At 36.3% G+C, this 24161-nt stretch overlaps 1 protein-coding gene across 1 annotated transcript in view; it reads right to left on the bottom strand.

Moving 5' to 3' along the window:
* LOC132546043 (muscleblind-like protein 3) overlaps positions 1–22918 on the bottom strand; it is a 159103-nt gene extending 136185 nt beyond the window's left edge. Inside the window, exon 1 of the mRNA XM_060209741.1 lies at positions 22794–22918. The gene's annotated coding sequence lies outside the window, so the exon portion shown is untranslated. The remainder of the gene's footprint in view (positions 1–22793) is intronic.
* Positions 22919–24161: the final 1243 nt, after the last annotated feature.

Here is a 24161-nt window from a genome sequence, read left to right as displayed (position 1 = left end):
AGGGTTTTGTTGGGACCATCGTCTTATTTGGTCAGTGCAGGAAATTTGGAATTTGATTTATTCTACAAGGATTAAGAGTTAATATGTAGAATGCTAATATTTTACGTGAGTGTAGAGCAGGAGTGAAAATATCAATTCATTCTCCATCATGTATCATTGAACAGAAAATCTCTTCTTTTATTCATTTCGTTTGCTAAAAGAAAAAAAATACAAAAAACATATTTTTAATTGAATTGATATTTTTTTATACTTCACAGTCAAATGCAATAAAAGCATTACCTTTACCAAACTCAATAGAATTCTTTCTTATAGAGGCATATGTATACCAAATGAAATGCATAGATTCATTAAGATCATTGAACACTGACTCAGTAATTCTGGCTCCTCCTGGCTTCCCTAACTATCTGTCTATACAACTGACTATAACCACTGTCTTTAAAGGAATAGGACAAATTTTAGGTCAAATAAAGTAGGAGAGGAACACAATTTTCTTGTTATAATGATATAAAATATTCACACAATATTAAAACCAGTGTGAAAAGTTCAGATGATAGCACTAGGAGATGGGCTTTAATCCCAGTAAATATTTTTATTAGATGACTTATGGAAATAAAAGTGTGGTTAGCTAGGTAAAGACCACGCTGTGAGAGTGGAAGTTACTCTAGTATATGTGAGGTAACAAAACCCAGGAATTACTTGGAGAGTCCTGGTGTGTTTTAACGAGGTTGCCAGCATGCCTCTCATACAGAGTCTGGCCCTGCTCCACCATCAGTCAAATTGTTATGTAGCAATGACATGAGAAGTGAAGCTTTCAGTTCAAACACTTTATTCTGAGAGAGGTCCACAAAGGGGGACCACTCTAATATGATAATTCAAGAATTTAAAGATATCACTTGATAATTTAGGATAATGTCTGCTTTTTCAACAAGTGATCTGTGTGCTGTGAGGAAGGCTTTTGAAACAAACAGTACATCCACCAAGGCAATATTGGGTTTTATGTGATCACTGCCCCCTTTAACAGAACTTAGATACCCACAGCTTCATGATAACTGAAATGGCTAGCTAGAAAGTTACTGGGCCCATTACTCAACCTAATTCAATATGCCATACCCTGCACATGAAAAATTCCCCGCCAAGACTTCCTCAACTGAAGAATTCTGTGTAAAGAATTCCGACTATCCTGCATATAGGTATATATGTCTGCCATGCATGACACCTTCAACATGTTTTTTGGCTGCAAATGTCATCGTTTCAGATGGAAAAAACTTCAGCATGTAAATTCTACAGACTATTATATATTCTCCATATGTGAATAAAACTAGAAAACGAGTCGTTTATAGCAGTGGTAAAAAAACATTGCATGTCTTCGTAAAAACCAGTTGTACTTACTTATGGCAAAATGCCTCACCAATTTGCAAAATCCATTTAAGTATCAGCATTCAGCAGAGTAACAACTGCCTGTATACAATTCTACTCTTTTGTAATCTGCTTATTCAAAATTTAATGGAGATGGAAAATTTAATGAAATAGATTTCCAAATGGAATAATAGCTTTGGACTGGATAATTGTGTGATAAGGTCAAGTGTTTCTAACAGAGAGCTGGGCCAATCAAATCCGTTTTGAATACCAGTTATAACTTGTCTCTAAGATACCGAGTATTAATTAACAATTCAATCATGTTAATTTTTGTCCTCAGGTTTACTGGTGCAACTTAATACCAATCAGTGCTAACAGAAGACATTGGGCCAGACAATTAAACAGGTCTTTGTAGGTTTTAGCAAGCTTTTTTAAGTAGCAAAATACTTCCCTGAAATTTGAGTGTCACATACAAAGCTTAGTACACAAAGAAATTACTTTTTTTATTTATTTATTTTTCCTTAAATGAAAAAAACAGACTCTTCTATATATCACAAAGATGAATATAAACTGTACACATTTGTATACAATTAAGCATTTTTCCTATTTTTCTTCAGTTTTTCCCATCATCAATGTTCAAGAAACCGAAAGTAGAGTCCATGTCCACAAATTTGTGGCTTGTAGTGTAAACAACCAGCTGAAAGTTTGTTGATTTCTGATCTTTGGACTAATTCTACAAGTATTTATATTTGCAGCAAAAAATTAAATACCATGATTCTATTTCTTATGTCATTATTGGTTTAACAAGCATTTTACTCACTGATTTCTACCTACCAACATGACAAAAAGGAGAGTAAAATGTTTCATGGTGTCTACAGGCATCACAAAAGAAACCGACATCTTTACAGCAATGTCAGAAGAAGAGGATGGAAAGAGCCAGCATCCTTGCTGAGAAGTACCGGTACTTGACTGACTAATGTCAAACTTACGTTAAGTTATTTACATACTATTAAGGTAATCACATATCTCTCCTTTATTGCTCCGTTTTTCAGTTTGGCCACACATAAAACAGCCCACCTGAAATAAGGTACTGAAGCTATCCACATACAGTAGTGTATCAGATATTTTCTTATCTCACAATGAATTTCTTCTATAAAACCATAAGTCCAAGCTCATTATATATTGTCTTATGTTTGACCATTAATCTTCAGTAATGGGTTAACCTCCTCAAGGAAAAAGATGTCAGAAGCAAACATCATGATTGAAATATGGAAATAAACTAATATGGGAAGAACATATCAATTTGTGGTAGAGGAAGCTGGACCAGTAAGTCCTTCTGTACAGTCCTACTGAGTTAGAAATTGGAGACTCTGTAGTATTGAGGACAGAGCCAGATATCTGAGTCCGTCCCAGCATGACTTCCCGCCATTGAGACATAATGTCAGAAGACTGCTGCTGAGGGTCATCTTGAAAAGCATAAAGTCTCCATCTTGTGTATAATTTAATGTTTTAGACTCTACTGGTCATATCTCACACAAACACAGAGAGAGAAAGATAGATTTATCATACAACTAAAACATATTTCAAACATACAAAAGCTTTTAATCAAAGTTAACAGAATACATCTCAGATTAAAAAATTGAAACATATTTGATAAAATTAAATTGAACACTGCTAGCCTTCTGACATTCATATCTTGATACTTTGAAAAACCATCCATGTCTTTTAAAGAGTGTAGTTAATCACAACATGAAAGGCACTACTCAAACACTTGGAGAAAAAACTTGGGTAAAAAAGAGGGAAAAAAACCTGAAATCCTTATAATGAGGTTTAAATTTCTCTTTCATATTATAAAGAATTTTAAATTGGAGAATTATCAACATTCAAGCAAGTTGCAGAAAAAGAAGAAAATCAACAATACCATACAACTTTGAAAACAGCACTGTCCTGTCAAAAACGAGTGAAGTAAGCTATTTAAAAGTATGAATAATTTTTGAAAAATAAATTAAAAAGATGTTTACTGATCAGGATTTAAAATGTCATCGTGTCTGAGAGCATGTGATGAAGGTTGCTAAGTAATGAATAGAATATGAACGTGTTGCGGTTTCCGCTATGCTCGTGAGTCATCGCCGTTCCTTTTTACCACCATCTTCCAATATACATGTCTGTTGTAAAGAGTTATTCTGGTTTTTTTCCCCCCAACAGAAGAAATCTGCATTAAAATAAATGGTGCATAATTGTGTTACCTTCATAGATAAACGTGTTTTAAATACAGACAGGCATAACTGAATCATCCCCTACAATGTCTTCTAGGGAAAAAAACCAAACCTGATCGTCCAGTTTGAGAGCGTCTGGTTAGAGGCAACATGCAACTTGTACGTTACTCATAATGAACCTTAACTATATTGTTTACCGTCCTGATTATACAACACAACATAAATCTGTCAACATGTCAAGTTTTAAAACTGCAGTATTAACTTAAAACCTATACAAGGAGTGCTAGGTTTTTATATGTTTTGTTAAATACTGGGAAACTTTAGATATTGAATTGATGTAAAATTATTACAAATAAAACCAATATACTTTATTCTAGGAAACAAATTAAATAAATAACCTTGTTCTATAGTACTTAATAATATGCTAATTATATGTATGGCTGCGACTCTTCAATTGTTTAGGAGTTACAAGATCTGATAATTACCACAAAATGAATAATTTTTCTTAAAAATCTCCAGATCATTAAAAAAGAAAAAAATTCTTCATACAAAACAAAATTTTGCAACATGCGTTTTAGATATAGGCTATGTATTACCACTACGTTCCCAGTCTTGGTTGAATGGTCGTTAAGATGTAATAACGTTTGTAAGACGAGCCGCTCATTGCATACCAACAAAATATGTGCAGCTGTGAAATTCGAAACAATCATCTAAGACAGAATCAGTTTTTGTCCCACGGAAGGGAATTATCTGACTTTTTATGAGTTTAAGTAAAGAAAGACACTCTCCCTGACATTTTTAACTGCCTCAAGTTTTAAATTAGAATGACAACATCTTAACCCCAGTAACTTTTGTCTGCAACTTTAAAATCCTCAATTTTCAAATTGAACATTTAGACAACAAGTCCATGTACAGATATGGAAAGCCATCTCCATCAGATGAATTGAGTGATAACAAGATTTCTTGTCTAGACAGAGCAAATGGCGTTTGGAAATTTTAAAAAGGGATAAGCACTTCCATGCCAAATACAACAGTACCCATTGAAAAATTGATGATGTTCCAATCTTTTACTAGAAGTTTCTATACCATTAAAACATAGAAACATTCATTTTTGAGACATATGCTAATTATTCTCCTTTTTCATCAAGAGAGGGAATGGAAAGATAATTTAAATTCTGTTTTATAATGAGCATCCTTCAACACCATAAAAACTTAAGATACAAAAATATTCGGAGTTTTAGCATTTATTCCAATGTACAATCAAACTTATCAGATGTGTTATTTTCATTCAGCACACAGCATTCTCTAAATTCACTCATTAAATTGTGTCTGAAAACATTTTCAACAGACGGAAGAAAAAAAATGGTTCTCCAAGTTGATTTTGTGTTCCTTTTAAATATTTTCTGTGCCTGACATGGCTGCTCATGACAGCACAGCATGATGAAACATTATTTACGGTGTTGAAAAACCTGGAAAAGGCATCACCTGCTTCTACAGGGGATCACTTCATATAATAACAATATCTTGAATGAAAATGGAAACAAAAGTGTATAATTCATGGCCTTTTTACACATAGACCACAATAAAATTGAACCATGTGCAAAGATCAGCTGCACATCCCAAAATCTAAGGTTCCCAGTGATATGCAGCACCACACTTCAGAGAGGTCAAAGGCTAACCTTGAGCAAATGCGTCAATGTCTTCATGTTTGTGCTGTGTCAACAGGCAGCAGCGCCCTCTGGTGGGAATTATAAGCTCTCTGTTTGACAATGGTTGGGCTGTATGGATGTCTTTATAAAGATGTTAAGAGTGAAACAGTTGGAGGAGCTCTGTTACGTACTAAACTTGTGACAAACTGAGGGAGACAAATGTGTATTGGGGGTAATGTAAGTGTGACAGATGAAGGGGATACATGTGAATAACAGGGTTGGGGTGTGTGGGGGGAGAAGAATATTAGTTGGACAGATGTAGAGGGATGTGATGGAGAGGGTAAGGGTGTGTGAGGGACAGAAGAATGAAAGTGTGACAGATGAAGGAGATACATGTGAATAACAGGGTGGGGGTGTGTGGGGGGGAGAGGAATATTAGTGAGACAGATGTAGAGGGATGTGATGAAGAGGGTGAGGGTGTGTGAGGGACAGAAGAATGAAAGTGTGACAGATGTAGAGGGGTGTGAGAAGGTGAGAGTGTGTTAGGGGAAAGGAATGTTAATGTGAGAGATACAGAGGGGTGTGAGAAGGTGAGAGTGTGTTAGGGGAAAGGAATGTTAATGTGTTAGATATAGAGGGTGTGAGAAGGTCAGAGTGTGTTAAGGGGAGGGGAATATTAGTGTGACATCATGAATATGTTCAACAGTAAGTAGTATGACAGAGAGAATACAGGAACACAGACGGATTTAAATTAATTCTATGGTCAGATTTAAACATTTCAAAATCAACTGGAAAGCATAGACATAAACCCCCTTTCATACAGGGCCTACATATGTATTAAAAAAGTTTGTAAGCAGTCCTGACCAAAATAAACATTTTAAAAACTTAAATAATATATTAACAAAGTCAAAATTAAAACCACATGGTTGAAGTATATAAATCACACAGAAGGTTCCTGCTTCCGTCTGTAACTAAAAACTTCCACCAACTGACTTTGTTAGAAACAGAATAATGGCTACCTCATTAATTCATACCCATTCTTCACATAACTTCTTTGAAACGCAATCCATTGATTTCCAGAATGATTGGAAAGCTCTCAGCTTGACCTTGGAGGGTCATATACCATTAGTTTCAAGAGCAATCCATTTTCAGCAGTTTTAACATTTTTGTGCTGTGATGGTCCAAGTAGCTAACATCTCTTTGAATTTTTGCTCTATTTCCCTCAGCATCCGCACAGTTCAAGATAAGCTGGCAACCAAGATGCCCATTCAAAATGGCTGCCAAATTGAAATCATTAAGCCTTATATTTATCACCAAACACCAAAAATCAATGACTATAAACCTCCCAAGAAGTTGTAGTAAGTTTCTCTCACCATCTCTGAATAACAGACTAGAAGTGTCCATATCATCCCTTTAATCACCTTTTAGTGACCTTTAACCCTTATTTGACCTTTGATTCTTATTCTGATCCTAAGTTTGGTATGACAGTCATGCATAAATTTCAATATATCAACAAAACTTAGGAAACTCATCATAAATAAAAATAATATCAAAAATCAAAAATTAGAGACAAAATTAATGATTATGATATTTGACTTTAATTTGAGCATCCATATATTCAGAAATAATGCTGATAGAGTGATGAAAATGTATCAACATCTTAACAACAACTTTAACTTTTGAAACCTGCTGAGTCTTTCCCATACTTTAACTTTGCACAATTTTCTTAAAAATCTTTTAAAATGTATAATTTCAGCCCTATAGGGACCTGTTATAGACCACAGCCTTCAATGTATAACTCCTGCCCAACAGGGCCTGTTATAGACCACAGCCTTCAATGTATAACTCCTGCCCTATAGGGACCTGTTACAGACCACAGCCTTCATTGCATAACTCCTGCCCAACAGGGCCTGTTATAGACCACAGCCTTCAATGTACAACTCCTGCCATATAGGGACCTGTGATAGACCACAGCCTTCAATGTACAACTCCAACCCTATAGGGACGTGATATAGACCACAGCCTTCGATGCACAACTCCTGCCCAACAGGGCCTGTTATAGACCACAGCCTTCAATGTATAACTCCTGCCCAACAGGGCCTGTTATAGACCACAGCCTTCAATGTATAACTCCTGCCCAACAGGGCCTGTTATAGACCACAGCCTTCAATGTATAACTCCTGCCCAACAGGGCCTGTTATAGACCACAGCCTTCAATGTATAACTCCTGCCCTATAGGGACCTGTTACAGACCACAGCCTTCATTGCATAACTCCTGCCCAACAGGGCCTGTTATAGACCACAGCCTTCAATGTACAACTCCTGCCCTATAGGGACCTGTGATAGACCACAGCCTTCAATGTACAACTCCAACCCTATAGGGACGTGATACAGACCACAGCCTTCAATGTACAACTCCAGCCCTATAGGGACCTGTTACAGACCATAACCTTCAATGTACAACTCCAACCCTATAGGGACCTGTGATTGACCACAGCCTTCAATGTACAACTCCAGCCCTATAGGGACCTGTTACAGACCATAACCTTCAATGTACAACTCCAGCCCTATAGGGACGTGATACAGACCACAGCCTTCAATGTACAACTCCAGCCCTATAGGGACCTGTTACAGACCATAACCTTCAATGTACAACTCCAACCCTATAGGGACCTGTGATTGACCACAGCCTTCAATGTACAACTCCAGCCCTATAGGGACCTATTACAGACCATAACCTTCAATGTATAACTCCTGCCCTATAGGGACCTGTTACAGACCACAGCCTTCATTGCATAACTCCTGCCCAACAGGGCCTGTTATAGACCACAGCCTTCAATGTACAACTCCTGCCCTATAGGGACCTGTGATAGACCACAGCCTTCAATGTACAACTCCAACCCTATAGGGACGTGATATAGACCACAGCCTTCGATGCACAACTCCTGCCCAACAGGGCCTGTTATAGACCACAGCCTTCAATGTATAACTCCTGCCCAACAGGGCCTGTTATAGACCACAGCCTTCAATGTATAACTCCTGCCCAACAGGGGCCGTTATAGACCACAGCCTTCATTGCATAACTCCTGCCCAACAGGGCCTGTTATAGACCACAGCCTTCAATGTACAACTCCTGCCCTATAGGGACCTGTGATAGACCACAGCCTTCAATGTACAACTCCAACCCTATTGGGACCTGTGATTGACCACAGCCTTCAATGTACAACTCCAGCCCTATAGGGACCTGTTACAGACCATAACCTTCAATGTACAACTCCAACCCTATAGGGACCTGTGATTGACCACAGCCTTCAATGTACAACTCCAGCCCTATAGGGACCTGTTACAGACCATAACCTTCAATGTACAACTCCAGCCCTATAGGGACGTGATACAGACCACAGCCTTCAATGTACAACTCCAGCCCTATAGGGACCTGTTACAGACCATAACCTTCAATGTACAACTCCAACCCTATAGGGACCTGTGATTGACCACAGCCTTCAATGTACAACTCCAGCCCTATAGGGACCTGTTACAGACCATAACCTTCAATGTACAACTCCAGCCCTATAGGGACCTGTTACAGACCATAACCTTCAATGTACAACTCCAGCCCTATAGGGACGTGATACAGACCACAGCCTTCAATGTACAACTCCTGCCCTATAGGGACCTGTTATAGACCACAGCCTTCAATGTATAACTCCTGCCCTATAGGGACCTGTTATTGACCACAGCCTTCAATGTATAACTCCTGCCCTATAGGGACGTGATATAGACCACAGCCTTCAATGTACAACTCCTGCCCTATAGGGACCTGTTACAGACCACAGCCTTCAATGTACAACTCCTGCCATATAGGGACCTGTTACAGACCATAACCTTCAATGTATTTTCAACTTTTCTGCCACTGATGAATTGGGGAAAAAAAAGAAAAAAACCTTTTGTGCTCACAACACAAAGGAGCAATGAAATGTGAAAACTGTGATCGGTGATTTACTTAAAACCGTTAATGGCAAATAAAACAAATTTAAAAAGAAAATACCTATAGATGCATGACCTCCCAGCATTCAAACTGATTGTACACTGTTTCAGTATACTGTGATTGAACTGCTTTCCCAGGTAATTTGATATAAAAACAGTTTTTATCTTACATCGATAGGTAAAGGACCTGTCACAGCATATATACATACTAACGCTGTCAAATACAGACATGACCAGTACCTACAAACAGCCAATTTGTAACAATGAAGAGGGAGTTGGGTTGCTGGATTGAATTACCATCCATTGGACCAATCACAGACAGCCTATGCTCCTTCCAGTATTTTATCTTGAAACCCTCCACCCCCCACACATATCACATACACACCCATACACACAAAAAACACAAGTAATCACGCACGACTTAGTCAAACAATCAACAATAGTAGTTATACCTGTAATGTTGATCTGGCTTTGGGAATCTAGTTTACTTTTGTTCACCGAGTTCATCATCTCATAAACAGTTATGGTCAAATGCTGAGGTGGGATATCCTTGTAATAGCTGGTGGCTACTCCAGTGAACAACATACATGAGGCCAGCAGCATGCTAACATACAGGAGGCCTTAGCTTGTTATTCATAGTATTTTGGGCAAAAATCTAGAACATGTCTGTAAGACATACAGAAATCTAGAACATGTCTGTAAGACATACAGAAATCTAGGACATGTCTGTAAGTCACAGAAAACTAGAACATGTCTGTAAGACATAAAGAAATATAGAAGATGTCTGTAAGACATACAGAAACTACAAATGACTTTAAGACATAAATGTTCTTGTTTCTATGCAAATGAAAACCTTATCAAGTGTAGAACTTGATATCATAATACTATGGAGTAAATATGAACCAAATCTGAAGAGAAGTTCTCAAGAATTAACACTGATTTGGAACAGGATAGAACAAGACAGATAGGCATGAGTAAAAATATATGTCCCTCCCATCCTCTCCTTCTCAAAAGTGGTCTCTACACAGGTTGTATGAAGAGGAACTTTAAGAGAAAAACACTGAAACTTAATACAAAATGAGTGAAAAAGAACTCATTATAATTCTGACTTTGATTTTCACATTCAATGAAGCAGCAAATAACCAGAATGAGGAACTTCCATTCATAGAAAATCATTTATTATCCCAATTACTTTCTGACAAAAAAATATTCAAATATGACTAGTAACAGCCTTGTTTCAAACACATAGAGGTTGTATATAAGGAAGTGATACACTTAACTAGTATAAGTTTTGACCAGGAAGTATCTGAAAACAATTTACACAATTTTGGCATTGAATATATACAATGACTAATTCCTTCCCGCTAATGTTATCAATATTACACCTTTCTAAAAATAAAACACTTTTTTTTTCAATTCTCAGAATATAAAAATAACAACAAACTGGTATATCAAGTTATTTTTGCAATCTGCTAGTTTCAAAATAATATGCAAAGGTAAAGGGTGATTGACGAGAGGGGTGAAACTGATCCGCTCTACTATCACTGGAAACGTAGATATATTACAGCAAAAGAATAAAAATAACATCACTTTAAAAGATGATGTTTGTAAAACAGACAAAAGATGTATACATAAGGATAGTTGAACGACCCACCACACACATATCAGCTCCGTCACCCCCTTTACTAACCTCCGTCATCACGGTGACTTCCCATATCAGATTATGCTGCTGTGGGCACCTGGTATAATTTATCACAGCAGTGACATGCTATCTCTGTACACCTGATTTAACAAACAAAATACCCAGGTGTACAGTATCAATAAAAAAAACATACATTTCAACTTAAATTTGAGTTATCTCCCTTGATAAGCCAATTCAACTATATATGCTCTTTACACATAAATTCCTATTAAATACCTATTGTTTTACCTTTTTTCATGATTAAGGAACAATGTGAAAGGAAGCCTGATGGGGGTCAAGCCTGTCCCCTCAAATCTTCACATGACCGATTCCTGATCTTTCCAACCGAACACCAAGAATTCAACCAAGGACTGTTAATTATCCCATTTTTAATCAATAAAGTTAACAGACCAAATTGAAAAAAAAAAAACAAAAACATGACCCTATACCACATTTTGCATACCATAACGGAGCTGGTTTGGGTGTTAGGGGGAGCTGTCAGAGGATTCACCTAGTGTATATAATGTAATAGGGAGATTTCTGGTAGTTAGGTCATTCTGTTTGTCACACAGGGCTCCTTTAGTGTATGTAATACAACAGAGTGATTTCTGGTAGTAAGGTAAACTCAGAGTGTCTTTGATTTCAGACATTGCTTTTTTACCCTGCCTTAAAAATGGGAATGGCATTACTTTGAAAAGACAAAAGGTGAAAAACCATTAAATTTAATACACATAATAAATAAACCCATCAGGGAAGAATTACTGGAACAATAGAACCCAATGCTATATCTCCAGCAGGACATTTCTAAACTATTTACTTCATACTTTCTTCCTCAATCAGTGTTTTGTACTATACCTAGCCTAGGTTGGTTTATATCAGTAGTAAGGAACAAGAAACCACTTAGATCTTAAATCAAGAGCAACCTTAACTTCACAGCACAGCACATGTTATGACCTCTGACCCAAAGGTGAAAGGACATTAGCCTTAACCTGAACTCTGACATTGGTAACCATATGAACTGTGGTACCTAAATGTTTATTGTGTTTTACAGGACAGTAGTTAACCAATGGCAATCATGAAATATCATTAGAATTCTAAATAGAAGCTATTCCCCATAAATTAATCAAGAAATAGTCCTGTCTGACCACAGCACTCCCTGGGCATGACTTCGCATGTTGACACTTCCTCTCACCTGCCATTTCCATGGCAACTAATGAGTAAATGGGTTATTTTTCAAGAAAACAAGGTAATTTGAGCACAGCCATCAAGCTAAGCACTAACGTCTGGATAGGTCCCTTGGTAGTACTACGATCCTGATCTTTTGGACCAGGTATATATGGTATACCTAATCACATATAATAATGTCCATATTTTCTTTTCTTCATTATTAAAATAAAAATACCAAATATGGCTGCTATTCAGCTCTGTAAGTAAATTTTGATACTGTATAATCTTGATTTTGTAATATTACAATGTGTAGTCAAATTGTTATAGACTGTAAGAAACAATGAAAACAGGAGAACTGTTTCAGAGTAAATATACCTAACTCTAGAGCCTTCAATTTCAAGAGAAATATATACAATTTTGGATCCTTCAGCATCAAGACAGACTCTGCAGACTATCCAGCCCTCTATACAACAATCCTTCAGACTCCAGACGAGTGCACTACCAATCATCAGAGTAATGCACCTTTATTTAAGTTAACAAAATTCTCTCACAAATTGAACTTTGACAGTTTTTTATCGCTTGAAGTTAACAAATTTTAACTTGAATTTTAATCAGTATCTGAAAGGAGGGATGGTTTTCTGAGCAAGTTGTGCTGGACAGGTGGTTCAGTAACTAACAACACTTTGGATCATGATTTATACATTTAACTGTCAGGTAAGGACTCAATTTCTGTAAAGGTAATGAGCAAATCAGATATTCAACAGAATCGTTAAGAACAAAAGAATACTTTCCACTTGAAATTTCTGTTTGATACACTGCTATACATGTCATGTGATCGGATATGATGTAGGAAGGCAGGTAGGACGCGAGTGAAATAGCATGTTGCAGACACACGAACACCACCACCATCCTTTGAACACTGATTTAAATGTCTAACCTCTGTCAAGGTCACAGAAAAGGACAAGTGCTTTGCCATAGCAACACCAACTAGTCATGTTGATACAAATGAATATTGCAGGTGAGAGCAGGTATTTCTCTTTGATCTATTTCCAGGTGCACATAATTTACCTCAAGGGTTACAGTCTTACCTACAATCATTTCAGTCAAACCGGTTTTTCCAGTTTCAATATTTGTAAAACGATTTTGATCTCAGACTAGCAGATCACAAACATATTCCATGTGTATGCTTCCATGTACCTGTACATGACATATATTTTTTCTTAATATCAACTTGATTCTGCTTTAGAAAAGGACTTGAGACACCAGTTCCTTCATCTCGTTTTTATAGCCAATTTTAGTGCAATGTGACAGCTAGACTACTAGTGAATCAGAATAGTCAACTAGCCAACCTGAATAGCCACCTTTATTGTAATATGGCAGACAACTAGAGAATCAGAATAGAAAACTAGCCAATCAGAACAGACAACTAGCCAATCTGAATAGCCACCTATAGTGCAATATGATAGACTACTAGTGAATCAGAATAGACAAGTTGTGAATTAGAGGACAACTAGCCAATCAGAATAGCCATCTTTAATGCTATGTGCCAGACTACTAGTGAATCAGAATAGACAACTAACCAATCAGAACAGACAGATAACAAATCAGAATAGACAACTAGCCAATCTGAATAGCCACCTTTAGTGCAATATGACAGACTATTAGTGAATCAGAACAGACAACTAGCCAATCAGAACCACCACCTTAAGTGCAATGTGACTGATAAATGATGAATCAGAACAGACAACTAGTGAGTCATCATATTGCAAAATCATAACATCTTTGTGGGCGTTTTTATTTTCGTAGTTTTTGTGAATTTTCTTATTCCATGAATTCACATGTCGACACAAATTAATATACATTTTCAGTAGAAGTGGATTTCATGACAATAGTGTTCACTGTTTATACATGAAATCAAGCACTAACAGAAAAGTATTCTTTTGAATTCCATGAAAATTTGAGGCCCATGAAAAAAGGTCAGTTCTCAGTAACTATAACAGAGCAATGTCAACAACTAAATACCTAGGAAGACAAATTGCACAACAAACATGAATTACAGTTCACAAACCAACAAAAGAAATGAATTAACAAGATAAACGTTTATTAATTAGAGGCTTTGTTACTGGGAAATAAGGACACTTAACACCAACAGTGAGATCTATGGCTGACTACATCCCTATCAGCTGGTTACATGTACACACAATAATGTCTTGTCTAGTGATGCAGCATGCATATCAATTGGTCTCATGAAGTAATTTGCAAAAACATGAGCAATATAAGATATTTGTTTGTTGTAGAAACGAGAGGTACTTTTCATAGAGACATGAAACACTCCAATCTAGTTCATCATTTTGTCACATTTATTGAAGTTCTCCTGCAGTATCATTGCATCAAGTTATTATTTTTGTCTAAATCGTCGTATAAATCCATGTCTAAACTGACAGAGAAGAACACATCATGAGGACATTTTTATTGCCTCCCCACCATCATAACCTTTTTAAACTTATGCTTCTTTATAACCTTTGACCTTTTTAACGCATGAATATATTGACCAAATTTTTTCTGTCTGACTAAGACAAAATCTGACATCTTACTTCGATATATCTATCCTTAATCACAAAAATCTAACATATGTAATAGTAATTTATATCTCTACTGTCTATTTACTGCCGAACTCAGATGACAGGCCACACAGAATCAAATCAATCCCAAATTAATGTGACATTATGTATATCTTGAGATCTCACTAACTTTATGTCCAGATTAAATGACACAGACAACTTTTATTCTTTGCACTTTTAAAAACGTCATTAAATGTCATTTGAACAATAGATATAGAATTCTTATTTGTTCAAAGTACCAAACTGGAGGTACAGGTATAGCTATACCAACAGGATTTTGAAGACAGTAAATCTTTTAACAATGAAATTTTTCCCAATTTCAATCGTAAAGAATAGATTTTTTTTTTTACGTTGACTGGTTTGTATAAAATTTGCTCTGCTTTCTGATATATCAACATACATAGTCATTTCTTTCTTCTCATCTTCTTCCTCAACTTTTCCCTTAAATGCCAATCCTCTACTGATGTCCAGTGTCCTTCTTTCAATCTCCTATCTCCTCATACGGTTAATTATCTCAGTTCCTTAAATACCAATCCCCTACTATGTCCAATGTCCTTCTTTCAATCTCCTATCTCCTCATACGGTTAATTATCTCAGTTCCTTAAATACCAATCCCCTACTATGTCCATCATCCATCTAATATAAATCTCTCATCTTCTCACACATACTCTTAATTATTCCCATTCCTTAACTTCTAATATGGAACAGTCTTGAAAAGGTAAGGGGTCCCCATGTGGGTACTCCAGACTTCCTCCCAGTCCATCCCCTCTTGCTTTTTCATTCCAGATTAACAAGAGTGTTTTAAAATTAGTTGAAATAACTTGTTTTGCAATTGTTGTAATATAAATATGAGTTTAATGAATTCAGTGCATCTCTATCCTTCCCCACCCAGCACGCTGACATCTCTTCCATCAATAATTACAATATACAGGACTGATGTCATTCAGACAGTCTACAGCTATAATACTACCTCATACACAGCAGTAAACTGAAAACTTGTCTTCCTTTAATCAATAAACCGATGACCTTTAACAATAGATGGTGCTGGGGTTGGTAAAATATTCAGTATTTCCTAACCAATACAAATGCCTATTTTTTCCTTTGTTTTAATATCTATTTTCAGATTTAAGAACTAAATGTCCATATAAGGGTATCTATAAATAGATAGCAATCGCCAGACAACTCCTGACCTTCTGACCTTTGACCCTTGACTTTTTTAATGATATTTCATATGAAACATAAATAAGCTTTGACAGATATATAGAAAGTCATATGAATATTCATTCTCTATTGTGAATATGGAAAACATGAAAACAGGGAGAAACCATAGATTCTTTCTAAGATCCTTTTAAAATTTTGAAAATTTGAATCAGTAGCAGAATCGCAAACCATCACTCAAACATATACTGTTACAATCATCAAAAATTTAACATTTCAAGGTGACATACCGGCCCCTTGTCAGAGTGACAAATGGTGAACATAGGGCAATAATGATAATAGGGGAATTGACACAGGTGTGATAGGTATAACCTATCAATAAGGCAGTTATCAATTGTATATCTCCTAGTGAAAGTAATTCAGACAGACAGACAGCTAGACAGACAGCTAGACAGACAGACAGGTAGACACAGACAGACAGACAGACAGACTGACAGACGAATGGCAAACCTAACATAACAGGCCTCTCCAATAGACACTTATCAATAGAACTTTATACTGTTGTTTTATCAGAGTTAAGACAATACATGTCTCCTGGTGAACAACAATACAAAAACAGAACAACAAAATAAAAACCTAAGAAATGGTTGTAGAAACGTTTACACATAACTTTACCTGATTGCATTTGAAAATGATAAAATTCATGACAACAATGTCTTGGATGACTTGAACATCACCTTAGACCCTAGAGCTCTAGACAAGGAAACAGAAGTTTATCTGTTAGATCAAAATCTACAATGGACATTTCTTCATCCATCAAAACAATTCAGATATACCAACAAAAATTTCTGATTTCTAAGTCAAATACATTGTAAATATCATCTTGTAGTTAGGCTTTCACTTTACAGATAAACTGATTTCAAAATGTTCCTATTTTTAAAAATATCTCACAAGAACTTTTGTACACATATATCTCACAAGAACTTTTGTACACATATATCTCACAAGAACTTTTGTACACATATATCTCACAAGAACTTTTGTACACATATATCTCACAAGAACTTTTGTGCACATATATCTCACAAGAACTTTTGTACACATATATCTCACAAGAACTTTTGTACACATATATCTCACAAGAACTTTTGTACACATATATCTCACAAGAACTTTTGTACACATATATCTCACAAGAACTTTTGTGCACATATATCTCACAAGAACTTTTGTACACATATATCTCACAAGAACTTTTGTGCACATATATCTCACAAGAACTTTTGTGCACATATATCTCACAAGAACTTTTGTGCACATATATCTCACAAGAACTTTTGTACACATATATCTCACAAGAACTTTTGTACACATATATCTCACAAGAACTTTTGTGCACATATATCTCACAAGAACTTTTGTGCACATATATCTCACAAGAACTTTTGTACACATATATCTCACAAGAACTTTTGTACACATATAAGTTTAATTATGTTTTGATTTTATTGGGCCTGGATTTTTAAAGCTATGCAGACTTATGCAAGTGGAACAAGATTTCTATGTGATAATTTTAAATCTCTTTCACATTTTGGCGGACAAAACTATCCTAGCTATATGTTGTAGATCTTTCTAAACAACATGTGAGCCACTGTAGGCTGTTACGTAATGTGTATAATATACATATATAAAAAATAAATAAAAATGCAATGATGCATTACATTGAAAATGACTTGTTACCAACTGTATGAGAAAGTATGCGACATTTAAATGTAGATGTGGACGGTTATCTTTCCAATCAAACAGGAAGTGAGACCCATAATAATATATACCGCAGTCACACGTGGTGTTGGTCGCCCGATTTGTGTATCACTTCAGTCCTTCAGTCATAGGGAACAGTGTTTAATTATAAAACACTTTTCTTTAACCATCTTTAGCAATCATTATTTTAATTCCTTAAAGTGACTCAATGGAGAATTTGAAATAATTTCATAAAAGAATAATTATATCATATCAACATTCAATACCTCTCTCATAAAAAAACTGAAACTGGTTTGCTAATGGCAACTTATTTCGTTAATTGCATTGGAGAAAATAAAATCAGAAATATGAAATTCAATGAACCATCCCTCTTGAATTTTGTTGTAAAAAGAAACTCAAGTTTCAGCCCCAGGGTAGATAGTCGTGATAAGGGGCGTTCCAGGTCCAGATAATAGTATTACTAGCAGGTTTTGTGTTTCTGCCTCCAAAATAATGATTTCTATCTCCGGAAAAATGGTGGGTTTCCCAAATGTGGACACACTATTGTTTAAATGATAGCTGTGAAGTTTTGTGTGTTTGGATTAATGCATTATGTACCATTACTTCTGTAATCCTACCCGAAATATCTGTCAATAATGCCACTGACTGATATGGTATAACCCTTCCCTCCCCCTACCTCCATCCACCATCCATCTCTCCCTCTTCCTGTCTTCTCTCCTCATTAGTAGTACTTTCCCCCCCTCCCCATCAGCAGTAGCTGACTGGCTGGCTTTCTAGAAGAACTAAAGGCAGGTAGGCGTGAACTATGCTGCACTTCACAAGAGCTGCATGTGGGGTCCAGTCTCAGGTCTGCCTGGAGCAAATGTGGGATTACAACCAAAATGTGTCTAATGAAAATAAAAGATCTATGATTACAGCAGGGAAAACTGTTTTTAAAATCAACTTAATCATTGCAGATTATGACCAAAAATGTTCCTACTGATGGTGTGTGTGTTATCATCGCTTGTTAAGTTGTAAATCATCTAAATATGATAAAAACCTCATCAAAGTTGAACCAGTGATCCTTCAGGCTCTGATAGAGAAATGCTGGCAGTACAGACATTACATCTTGAACTACTCCAGACAGATAAAACATTGACAGTAAATATATCTCAATATACTTAAATCCCCCATCATTAACCGATTGGTCATATTTCATAACCATATGATACTCAAGCAGTGGAATTTACTGAAAAAATATTCAAGGTACAATTTTTTTTTCTGTTTTAGTTTCAGTTTTTCGTCATTATTAATAGATAATTATGTTGGAAGAATTTTAGCCTCTAAATATATTTTGACAGACACTAACACGATTAGAATTTACTTGAGATGCTATTTAATTGTCCAGAATATCTGTATTTAAACAAACATCATATTTAATTTAATTTTTTTTTCTATAATTTGTCACTTTACGTTGATGTATTCCAACTGAAAGCATGTGTCACTTCAAAAAATTGTGGAAGTGAAACAAAATAATGAAAATTTCATAAGATTTATCTCTTCTGACAAGTAGATGTAAGCATACTTGAAACAAACATTTTTCGGTTGGTAAAATTTACTTAAGAACTGGATAACAAGTTTTCACCTGTGATGGACATGACATTCTTCATTCCTGGCGGTAGTGTGACGCATGTAAATCATACATGCATAGATACACCCACACTCGCAGGCAAACACACCGATTATTAATGACACTTGCAACATTTCAACCAATCATTTATCATTACCTATAAAAATATTAAACTGGGAGCTTTTTCTCATAAAACATTCAACAAATACAGCTATTCAATAACTCTGGCGTTTTAACTTACCATGCTATTTCACAAAGGCAATATCCACTGCATCAAATGTCAAATGAAATGTGGTAGCAAAATTAACCTTGTATTATGAGATGACAAACTTTCCATATTCCCAGAACTGTAACAATTTCTTAAAACACAAAACCAGTCTATTACCCTATCCAATTTAATAATGCTGTGTTACTATAAATCCAGGACTACCTCTGCCACAATAATGTTCTTTTTAAATAATACATTACAAGTAAGCCCATAGTTAATACCTTCAACGATGATTTTATATCCTATTGGTATGAAACCTTGTCACATAATTTAAACACATACCACATAATATAATCTACTAATTCAATTTAAACAACTAAATTTTTGACAATTACATCACCAAAGATTATGCTGTTTCAAAATATCTGAATAACCTGAACAATTGGTGAATTTCCATAAATAGTATCAGTGACCTTGACCTTTGAACCCTGAAACATAAACACAACCACAGAATTATCACAGTTGACCTTTGTGCCCAATGTTATGAAATTCCATGAGAAATGAAGTCTTTAAGGTGATGCTACTGGTATTAGTTGATGCTTTTCTATAAATAGTAATAGTGAGCTTGACCTTGACACCAAGAGACAAGGCCATTGTAATAATCTGAGATATAGTTGACCTTTGTTGAAGCCATTAATTTGGGAGAGTGATAGGATGGGACAGGACGCAGCAAGACGTAATGCAACAGGAAAACTTGGATATCACTTTATGCTTCCCCCCTCCTACCCCCACCCCAAACCTCCATCATTTTCCCCACAATAAAACAGCAGGGGCATAAAGCCAAAAGAAGGGTTCAAGACATCTTCCAGCAAATATGACATGGATGATAACTGTGATGTGACATGTGATCAAGTTTACAAAGGGCTGGAGACTGTCCTGTAACATGTGGTTAGGTGGTGCTAGATCATGGAGTTCAATTTCCCTAACAGAAAAAATGTATGCGGTCGCATTCACCAGGTCACAAGGGTTTTCCCTGAGTACTCAGATTTTCTCCCTTTGTATAACCCCTTATGTGTTTCCAATGTTTAAAGCTTGTTTTGTCATTGGTGTAAAATAGAAGTAAGTTTATATATAATATATGTGACATGACAAGAAACGTCATATGACTTTCTGCATGAGACTGCCATGTGACATGTTGCATGAGACTGTCATGAGACATGTTACATGAGACTGCCATGTGACATGTTACATGAGACTGTCATGTGACATGTTGCATGAGACTGTCAAGTTGCATGTTGCTTTAGTAGCACACATCATTTTGGAGCAGACTGTCACCTGACATGTTGCATGAGACTGTCATGTGACATGTTGCGTGAGACTGTCATGTGACATGTTACATGAGACTTTCATTTGACATGTTGAAAGAGACTGTCATGTCCCATTTTTCCTAAGACTGTCATGTGATGTGTAACTGGAGACTATCTAGTGACCTTGATGACCAGGGTCTGCCATGTGATATTAGGCTGAAGACTTTTTTGTGACATGCAGACTGTCATGTGACCAAAGATTGCCATGAGGTTCATTTTTGTTAGAGATCATCATTTGAAATTTGGTGGTAATTGTCTTATGTTTAGGCTATGAATCATTAGTGTTGTCAGACATTTCCTAGATGTGTATCCAGGTTCTCACTTGAGTCCAACATATAACAAAAGTTTTCAGTCAACTTATCTATGTAGTTCAATGATCCAGACAAAATATATGTAAAGTGGATACACAGCTGCTTCCAGCCTGAATGGGAACAGAAACTAATTTGCTTGTATATTCTTATAGATATTTTGATAGAATATTCAAAGTAGATGATTTAGATTGGTAAAAAGCAATCAGTAGTTGTTGCATGTCACTCCCAGCAAAATATTTGGGAATAATCCAACCCACCCTTAGCCAATTGAAAATACTGTATCTTACCAGACCATCAGAAAAAAATATCAAAATAATTTTTAAAAATTGTCATTCTTTCATGATTCCATTTCAGAGTGAAATGTTGTACCATGTGCAATGGCGGCTGTGTAGCAATGACATTGCACTTGCCTCTAAGTCCGTACATCTGACACGACCTCCGAGAATTTATCAGGCAGCTGTCACCTGAATTCCTTAGATAATACCCAGCCATACGGTCTTGATGAACTTGTTTGTGACAAAATCAAACTCTAAATCCAAAGCATTGTAACATATGGTAGAATATATTATCACAAAAAAACTCAAATATTGTGCCGCATGGTTAAATAAAATTCAGAATGTACCCTGTTTACCTAGATTATAATATATCTTAGCCTGTCTAGGTCTGTTATACATATTAAAATATACAGAACCATGGTCTGATTATAAAGAAAGCAACCTTTGTTGGAAACCTTATACAATATTTCTTATAGAAATGAATATAGACAATTCAATACCAGATAGAAAATGCTGCAATTTAATGACACAAGAGAAGTCATAGATGACAGCAGGTCATGGAATGATGACAACAGCTGTTAAAAATGAGGAAACCAACTTACTTTCCAGAACACATCCTCAGTATGTTTCTCTCTTAATGAACTGGCAAGGATATGCATCAATCAGCGAGGAACTGAACAGGGTTTTTAGCCTTCCTGTTGCCAGTTATTGATGTTGATTGTGTGTATGTGAATGAGAAATGAAGCCTCTCCTGCTTGTCGCGCAGTCTGTCTGTGTGCGTCTGGCCGCAAATGCGATCACATTTGTCTTTCTCTACACGTGTGCAGAAGATGTTCACTCGGCTTGCCGATTTGTCCTCGGGTGTAATGGTCCTATATTGCTCCAGGCAATTCCACATTCACAAACACGATCTCGTCACATCACCTCAAAAACCTCAGACAATCTTACGACCACAGTCAATTTTCAGTGCGCATGTACAAGTGTTGTGCCTGTGTTGGGGGTCACGTGGAAAAGAATGGCTCTTCAGTATTTACCTGTGTTCCCTGTCCCCCTCATCAACACCTGGTCATTTCATTATGGCTATTGGTCATTAAACACTAACTGCTGTCAACCTGACTCCGCCGAGCCAGGCCAGGACAGGATGTTTCATCAAACAATTTTTTTTTAATAAATACAACATTTTGTTTACTAGTCCAGTAGAGAGGCTTTACAAAAATTTGTATAGATAACTGGGGTACAACACCTCTAAAGTCATTAATACTTCTATACACCTGTGTGTATACACATAGTGGTCATTCCTACCTGTGGCCTGAGATGACCCTAGACGACCTGCCACAAGCATTGATAAGTACACAGACAGACCCGGAAGGAAATAGGTCACCTCCTACATAGCCTTAGAATGGAGGGAGAAACCAAATTTCACCTACCTTGTCATAACTAGACCATCATGGTGTCCGGCTGGTATTGGTACTGTCCAGTCAGGCTGACCAAAGGGGCTGTGTGGACAGTGTGTTAGTGCAGCAGTGCAGGGAGTTAGCAGTGTGGACTACCGATACAGAGAACATACACTCATGTAGGGCAATACAGACAGAAAGCATGGATGGTTGTTCCACCGCCTAGACACAACGTCAACAAACTATATATAGTACAAGGTTTCTGATTGGTCCTGCTGGTTTTAAAGAATACATAGTGCATCGGAATTCAAGCCATGCACTCTTAAGTATGCATATGATGAAGAGGTCTCTCTATTAAATTCTGGTTTAGATCTGCAGCAGGGGTGGACACTTCCAAGATGACCAGGTGTACTAACAATAGTTTCTGCATGTATACCAGCAGACACAAGATGCTTTTTAGCTTAGTTATTAGTATATTAACTGTTTTTGCCCATAAAGCCTTGTCAGCTTGATAATCTAGAAGCTAAGGGTGTGGAGCAATACACATTTACTACTTTTCCCACACAATGCATTATCCCACACAGAAACTTCAATATATTTGCTGTTTTTTCTCATCTGGTAAATTACCCATTATATCTCATGTTTATGTACTGGTGATATCACACTGTAAGTTACATCATTTTAACCGTTTTCCCTCACACAGTAAGTAACAATATATTTACTTGTTTTTCCAAGCTAAGTAACCTTAAATTTTCTGTTTTTCCTCACATTATTTACTGGGAGTTTTTTCCACGCAGTAAGTTTCCTTTTCTTTCCTGGTGATTAACACATAGTAATTAACATGATATCTACCTGGTTTTTCCACACAGTAAGTTTCCTTTTATTTACTAGTGATTAACACACAGTAAGTTACATCATATTTACTGGTTTCCCCACACCGTATGTGTCATCATATTAAATTTTCCCACACAGTAAACTACAACATATTTAATGGATTTTTCCACACAAAGAAAGTTACATCATATTAACTGTTTTCCCCACACAGTAAGTTACATCATATTTACTGTTTTCCCCACACAGTAAGTTACATCATATTTACTGTTTTCCCCACAAAGTAAGTTACATCATATTTACTTGATTTCCCACACAATTCAAGTTACATCATATTTACTTGATTTCCCACACAGTAAGTTACATCATATTTACTAGTTTTTCCCACACAGTAAGTTACATCATATTTACTGTTTTTTCCCACACAGTAAGTTACATTATATTTACTGGTTTCCCCACACAGTAAGTTACATCATATTTACTGGATTTCCCCACACAGTAAGTTACATATTTACTGGTATTCCCCACACAGTAAGTTACATCATATTTACTGTTTTCCCCACACAGTAA

The sequence above is a fragment of the Ylistrum balloti genome, unplaced genomic scaffold (assembly GCF_031769215.1).
Source record: "Ylistrum balloti isolate Yb309-2 unplaced genomic scaffold, AGI_CSIRO_Ybal_v1 Utg369602, whole genome shotgun sequence".
Taxonomy (NCBI): domain Eukaryota; kingdom Metazoa; phylum Mollusca; class Bivalvia; order Pectinida; family Pectinidae; genus Ylistrum; species Ylistrum balloti.
Note: the sequence above shows the minus strand (reverse complement) of the source record. Positions and strands in the feature narration are given on the sequence as shown.